Source organism: Triticum urartu, chromosome 4 (genome assembly GCF_003073215.2).
Source record: "Triticum urartu cultivar G1812 chromosome 4, Tu2.1, whole genome shotgun sequence".
In the NCBI taxonomy this organism is placed as follows: Eukaryota; Viridiplantae; Streptophyta; class Magnoliopsida; order Poales; family Poaceae; genus Triticum; species Triticum urartu.
In genome coordinates, this window is record NC_053025.1 from 30,940,205 (window position 1) to 30,947,973 (window position 7,769).

At 45.8% G+C, this 7,769-nt stretch overlaps 1 long non-coding RNA gene across 1 annotated transcript; it reads right to left on the minus strand.

The window, feature by feature from the left end:
* Nucleotides 1–6,658: 6,658 nt before the first annotated feature.
* On the minus strand, nt 6,659–7,757 carry LOC125550440. Its single transcript, XR_007301639.1, has 2 exons — nt 7,167–7,757; nt 6,659–7,071 (listed from the first exon to the last, which is right to left on the minus strand). It is a non-coding gene; the product is annotated as an uncharacterized LOC125550440 (long non-coding RNA).
* Between the last annotated feature and the right edge of the window lie 12 nt (nt 7,758–7,769).

The window sequence follows — 7,769 nt, forward strand, 5'->3', positions numbered from 1 at the left end:
GTCGGCCTGCAGAAGGTCAAAATAAGAATAAGAAAGCAAATTGACAGTTAATGAGTTAATGAAAATTGCTCCAAAATACTTACGACTGGCGGCTTGTTGAGGGTACAAAAGGGGTTCAGCCCCGTCTTGCTGCAAGTGGCCAAGCTTTCGTTCAGTAATGTCTTGACCATCTTGTTGAGGCTCTCTTCGTCCAGTCACACTTGGCTATGTCGTTGTGGATCTTTGATGTCACGGGTATACTCACACATCAAGCCGGACCAGTGGCTTAAGGGCAAGATTCTCCATGCGACCCAGCATCAGACTAAATCAACTCCAGTTAAGCCATTTGCCATTAAGGCTCTGATTTTTCCAAATATGGGCATATATTTGGCCCGTTCTGTTGTGCTGATCCGATCGGGGAGGGGTGCCTGTTGTTAAGCCAGCTTTCACGATAACCCGGCAAGGGAATTTCACCCTCTGGAGATGTGTCTTGCAATAAAACCAAGTCTGGTTCCAGTCCTTGGGGTGACTGGGAAGTGTACCGGCTGGGAAAGTAGCTTCTTTGCGCCTCTGAATTGAAATACCGCCTAATTCTAGGCTGGGCCCATCTATGAACTCAGTTTGACGGTTCAAGTAATAGAGTTCCCTGAACAGCTCGATAGTGGGCTCCTGTTGAAGATATACTTCGCAAAATACTTGGAAGTTGCAGATGTTTGACACAGAGTTGGGCCCAATATCTTGTGGATGAAGTTCAAAGAAATGTAGTACATCATGAAAGAATTTTGAGCCGGGTGGAGTGAACCCCCGGAGCATGTGATCAATGAAAACCACAACTTCACCCTCTTTTGGTTCAGGGGTGGTCTCAGTTCCTGGGGCCCTCCGGTGGATTACATCCCTTTTGGCCAGGACGCCTCCTTTACAAATTCATTAAGGATTTGTTCTGTGACAGTAGAAGCAACCCAATTGCACGAAGTGACGGTCTTTGTAATTTTGTTGGTGAAAAGCCTAAAGAAAAAATATTGTCGGTTTAAGGTTATACTGTTAAGCCGGCCAGTGGTCAAAAAATGAGTGTCGTGCAAGGCTAATTCATGTACAGAGGATGATGTGCTCTAAACATTGGTATGCTTAAACCGGAAAGATAATGCCGAGTCAGGCAGATATATATTGGCGACTTAAAAGGGGACTAATGGTACATGGCGGGTTACGGTTTATCAGTCAAGCCGCCCGAATAGTTGCCATACTTCAGATCTATAAGTAAGGATTTGCTAAGTGATGACAAATAGATTCCACAGATTGGTGCTGTAATTTTGGATCTACAACAGTTCAAAAAATACAAATAAATTTTAAACCTAAGGTGGTAGCGGCAGAAAAACTCATATGTTCAGATGAGATCTTTTCTATAGAAGGAGAATCTTTTTTATTGATAAGGGATGCTAACTGTTGCCGCACAGCTTTGGGACCATATTCAGATCCAACTACGCGATCTAAAGAGGAAAAACGAAGAATGGCAAAGAACTCCGATGAACTGGGCAAACCCTAGTATGGATCTGGTGTAAAGCAAAGCGGGTACCTGTCGATGCTGATGAACAGCGGGAGCGTGCCGCGTTTCTCTGGTCCGTTCTGGTTGATGCAGCGGCCGGAGTTGGAGATGCTGGAGGAAGACGGCGGTGGAGGAGCTCGAGCGTTGTGGAGTCGCAAGAAGGAAGAAGACGCAGAGGCAGGGGTAAAAAATGAAAAGAAGGACCCCCCTCCCCCGTCCCTATTTATAAGGCAGTGGATAAATGGCATGCGCAGGAATCCAGGAGACCGAAAGGTGATTATGTGGCTGCATGGACGCCTCGATTTTCGAGAAGTCCATTAAAGATAAAGATATACTAAGATGTTCTCGACTTCGTGCGAAGTTAATGCGAGATGACGTCATGGTGGGTTAACACAATTCTATGAGCTGACGTCATGGCAGGTTATAACAAGTTCATAAAAGTTGACGATGGAAAACTTTGCTAAGTCAAGCACTAAAGATTGATGTGAACAAGTTCAAATCAACCTGGGCCTAATGTTGGGGATGTAACTATTGGGTATGACCCGCCCAGGAGGGGCCGGGTCATACCACTAGCGACTTAAAGATGAAGATGGCAGGTCATGAAGCAAGCCTATTGAAGGCCCAAGACCCAAAAGGTGACTTGAGGCCTAAGAGGATGAACCGCCATATGTTTAACTTGTATTGTAAGGAAAGTTTAGTTAGTTACCAAGACGGACACGTTGTGTATGAGCCGGTCGGGACTCTGTAAACCGTCGAGCATCAAACTATATATAAAGGGGTGACCCGACGGCGAGTTAAGGCAGGAAATAATTGATCGAGAACTAGGTCAAGTGTATTCGCTCCCTGGTAATCGAAACCCAAGCAATACAACTGAAAGCAGGAGTAGGCTTTTACCTCGTTGAGAGGGGCCGAACCTGGGTAAACTCTCTGTGTCCTTTGTTCCGTTTAACCCCTTCAAGCTAACCTAGCTGCGATGGCTCCACACCTAAGTCATTTCGCTAGGTCATCTGTCGTGTTAAATCCACGACACTCCCCGTGCCCCTGGCTCCGTCCACTGCCCCATGAACCTCTCTGCTCTCTCCCGTCCCCTTCCTCGCTCCAGGGATGCAACCATCCATCGTCAGAGCCGGTCACAAGCTCATGGCGGCACCCGAGCTCAGCATCCCCCCTCGGCTATTTAAGAGACCCCTAGGCCTCCCGACCGCCCCAGGCTCCTCGCCTCACTCCTCTAGCCCCGCCCATCAACTCCCCGAAGCTCGCGCCCCTCTCCTGCTCCTCCATCACGACCATACCCGCCGCCTCTGTCCGCTCCAATTCCGGCAAGCCGGACCCTCTCCCTCCTTCTCTCCACCACTAGTAGACCACCTTGACACCGACGCATCTCCCCCACCTCTCCATTCGTCGCCAGATCCACCATGGCCTCGTCTTCAGCTCTGACCGGCAGCCTCATCCGCCGCCCTCCTGGCTGCCATCGCTTCGGGTCTCCTCGTCGTCCGTGCACCACCGGGGCGGATGCGCGGCGTCCTCCCGAGCCCGCTGGTGGTCCAGGTCCACCAGGGGTGGCCCGAGTCGCCGGGGAGCACTGACGCACGCGCCCAGCCGCAGCTCCTCTGCCCCACGTTGGGAACAAGAGGAGGACCCGGGGAGGAGGAGGGAGGAGACACGTGGGGCCCGCCTATAAGTCTCTATGCGTTGACCAGCCTCGGGCTCGCGTGGTTTAAGTGGAAACGCATTTTGGGTATTACGTTTTCCTCTAAGGTAAGCGTTTTCTGTTAGTGCTTCAGCTCAAAATACGTTTTCCTTAGCTGAAAGCGTAATCATCAAAAATGCGCTTTCTGTTTAACCCGCCAGGGACCTTTTTGTGAATATTTCTTTTACAAAGTTCCTAGCATTCAACTGACTATATCTTTTCACTCACAACTCCGATTGAGGTGATTCCAAAGCCCGCATCTTTGTCTCGTCGAGAACGTTCTGATGGGATCATTTTCACCATGTGGAAACATTTTGAAAATGACCATTTTGCCCCTGCCCTTATTCAGCCCCCTCCGAGAGAGAACGTTTTCCAGCGATTCTCTCCGCGAGCTTCTTGTACTTCCTATCAGTGAATCCATCCACCCCAAGCAAGCCACACCCTTCATTTGCATGAGTGCAATGCAATATCATGGTTTATTTATTTGAACTTATTTAAAATATTGCATTAGCTATGTATGATTTGTTCATGGCATTTCTTGGAGTTGTTTTGATCTTGCTACTGCCATGATGTTATTTGGATCACTAGGACTAATGCTTACAGATGGTGGATGACATGTGGCCATTGGATTATTAGTGGCTTATATTTTTTTGATATATGATATTATGCTTTGGAGTATTATTTTGGAATTGATGCTATCATGTGGATCTTAGGTTAATATCTTGATATCGTTATTGGATTAGTAGCATCATAGTCTTTGGATTCATCATGGTCTTAGTAGTATGCTACCCTTGGGGTTTATTATGAGGTGACTATATTATTCTCTGGATTATTTGTTGGATATTGTTATAACTTGGATTACAGGTTGATAGATGATATTGGAGTATCAGTTATCACAAATCTATCTTTGGGGACAAATTTCGTCATTTCATTGGTCAGGTGCCACTGACCCGGGCTTTTCTAGTGCAACAACATTTGCCTTTTATGGGAAGGCCCTAATGCGGTTTATTGTTGTGCCTCTCGCCGGTGCCTCCAACTAGGTAAGGTTATACGTGTGCGCTACCCTGATCAGGTAGGCCAGTATAAACCTTGTGTGCCCAAGTTGTTTGCACGGTTTTGTCCCCATTTGGGACCGTTTTTGCTTTGCCACGACGGTGGCCGTTGGATCTCCAGAGTGGCATCGGGGCCACCGATGACTTAGACCAAAGGGGAGTTGGTCGAAGTGGCGGGAGAGTGTCATGGCAGTAGATCAGTTTTGTCGGAACGTCGTTGGTCCACCAGAATGGGAGTACAAGGCCATGGGTTTTGTGATGTGGGTACAGTGTGTTAACCTCTTCAGAGTGTGTGTTTAATCTATCGATAGTCGCGTCCACGGTCATGGGCATAGTTCGTACTAGGTAACACCGTTCGATCAACACTCACATGACAGAATGACTTATAGGTGACTTATATGTTGATGCTATGAGCATTAACAGTTTGGCAGGATGTTGATGATGATGTAGGGATGATCTCGAGGATGATCATTCAGTTTGCGATGTGGTCACGCGGTGATCACATGGAGGTATTGATCACAAGGTGATCGAGGAGATTTATTGCTTGGCCGAGTAGCCAAGAGTGAGATGGTTCTTGAGATGTTGGTTCATCAGTATTCTAGTAGTATCATATCATGCTTAGTTATTATTTCCACATCATAGTAGTTGTTAATAGCTTAACCTGTTAAATGCTATGTTATTGTCTTGCCTTGATGTTTTTGCTTGTGAGCTTGCAAGTACATTCAATGTACTGACCTGGCGTGTCATGCCAGATTGCAGGTGATGCCGTGATTGATCGTTTGTCAAAGTTTCCGTACGTGCGAGCTAGATCGTGTCCCAGCCAGAGTCCCTGCGGAGTGGAGTTCACCACATTCGTCGTTGTTCCGCTCTACGAGTTGTTCCGCTGCTAGCATAAAGCTACCTTAGCATGCGTACTGTCACCATGCTGATCCTTTGTAATATCAGACCCTTGTATTCATTATCCTTTGTAATAAGAGTTGAGTTGTTCTATGTCAAGCAGTACCGTATTTCAGAAGACTTGATCTTTGGGCTGGAATACGGGATGCTCCTGTTCCTCTGAGTCGGGGTGCCACAATTTCTCTTTAAACTTGCATACAAATGGGGTATGCATGTCTATTCTATGAACATAATAATTCAAATAATGATATTTCGAGCACATACAGTTGAACATAATTTAAAAGCCACAATTTATTAAATTCAAGTAAAGGTAAAAATTCAAAGTGAAACGTAGCAAATCCTTGAAATGTTTCAAAGTAAACATAACAAATGGTCCAAATGACTCGAAGTAAACATAACATGCAACATATGATTCACCTAAACATGCAGATCAAACATAGAGCAACACCCCTCACTCCCATTACCGTTCACATTCCCACTTCGGCATGGACAAAGAGTCCACCGACTCGTTCATCATATTGACATATGATTGATCGCTACATAATAGCAAATGTGAACCAAACGAGCTTTGGAAATTGCCATTTAAAATTATGATGGCATTTTGCAAAAATTAAACAAATGAAAAACAAGAAAAAAGTACCATTCCTGCATTTCAGCGAACAACTTATTGGTGTTGCACATGTAGAAGTCGTCGGCGGCCTCGAAGGTGGGGACGTCGAGACATCTCCGTGAAGGAGGAAGAAGCAGCTGTGGCACAATGAGGAACGTTGCCTCCTTCCTCCCCCGCAACGCCGTTGCATACAGGTCACATGTCTTACTGTGCGCTTAGGCCAGGGCGACAATGTTGGTCGAGGGTGGAGGTGGTTGCAACGGTCGGCAGCAAAGAGCGGCGTGTCAACGCAGAACCTGTGAGGAGAGGGGGGATCGGTGACCTTCACAGGTAGCAGGAGATGGATGTGCTCATGATACTTCAATTGGAAGAGGGGTTGTTGCTTCCAGCCACCTATTGGGGTGGTATCAGGAATGTTCAATTTTTTGAGACAGCAATTTTCCCTAAATAAGTTGAGATGTTTTAATGGGGCTCCCCAATAATTTTTGCGGATTGGGCCTCTGCTGGAGCAGGTTTTTTGGCACAACCCCCAAATGTCAGATTTTTTATATTGGTTACAAGGGGACACTGCTTTCTTCTTCTATAGATTCCCCTTTAGGCCTCATTCGGTTTGGAGGATTTTCGTAGGAAAAACATAGGAATAAGGATTCCAGAGGAAAATTTCCTATGTATGCATTCGGTTTGTAGGAAATGCGTGCAGGAATTTCGTAGGAATACTACTCATTTCCCGTGTTTTTGGAGGAAACTACACATCCACTCAAAGCTCATTTTACGCGTAGGAACGAGGCAAGTCAATTCCTTAGGATGGCAAGTGCCATCCTATCATATTCCTATACTACTCCTAATTCCTATGTTTTGATTTCCTCCAAACCGAATGAGCCCTTATGGTTCAGAAAATAAACAGTTTATGCTAAACTTTCAGCTGACATGTCTGCAATAGTGACAGACAACGCATCGCTTATATGGCTTCCTGAAGCTCAGGCGAGCAAACCTTAAAGAACAAAGCCACGTGGAATGCATAAGGACATGCAGCTCCGGTTAACGAAGTGCATACAAGCTGAACTGCCACCGCGACACTAGCTTCCCGCAACAAAAGGGTATGTCTTTCTTTTTTCCTTTTTCAAATCCAGAAAGACGCGTCTTAGGCGTCTCAATCTAACCTAGTTGAGAGGCGCGCACGCGCACAGACTACCTCCTCTCCTATACAGCCCTCAGATGAAGCCTCCACCAAGTCTCTACAATGGCTTTCCACCCTAACTCAAGTTCGCCGTTGTACTGATGAGTTTAGATTGGACAGCAAAGCCTGAAACATAGGCCAACGGTCACCCCTGAATGGAAATTGATAACTCACATCATTCTGTTTCAGAAAGAACAGACGGAGAGTCAAAGTGAAAATACCTGATGGTTGCTCCATCATATGCACTTCATTCTGCTGTAGCTGTACTGACGCCCACAACCTGATCCATGGCAGAAAGAGGATTGGTCAAACAGATCGGATCAATCTTCAATTTAGTTTTCGCTGGCCATGGTCTGACTCTACATTGCGACAGTGGTTTCAGGGGGGTCGTTGCCCGCCACTAATATACTCCCAAAACGTCTTATATTTAGCAACAAAGGTCTACATGTGACAGGTTATCACGATGGAAATCAATTATGCCCAGAATTTGCCACTACCTGTGCTACTAGTATCTATTTTGGAACAACTGCTAATACAATTTTGAGAAACGAACAAATACTAGTCATGAACTAGTAGCAACAGCAGTAACAAGCAACTCTAATGCATACAAATGATTCATTAAATTCGTGCAAAAAATACTTCTGTAACAATAATCAAGGAAATCCGGAGTATGTGATAAGATGGGGTTGGCTGTTTGTCATGGCAATAATCTTGGTCATGAGCAATCGCACTATGTAAAATCCTGGAGCTGGTAAAGAAACGAGTTCATAGTCTAGACGTGTTTATGGTACAAGTACGAACCAGCTAGAATCATACTCAAACAT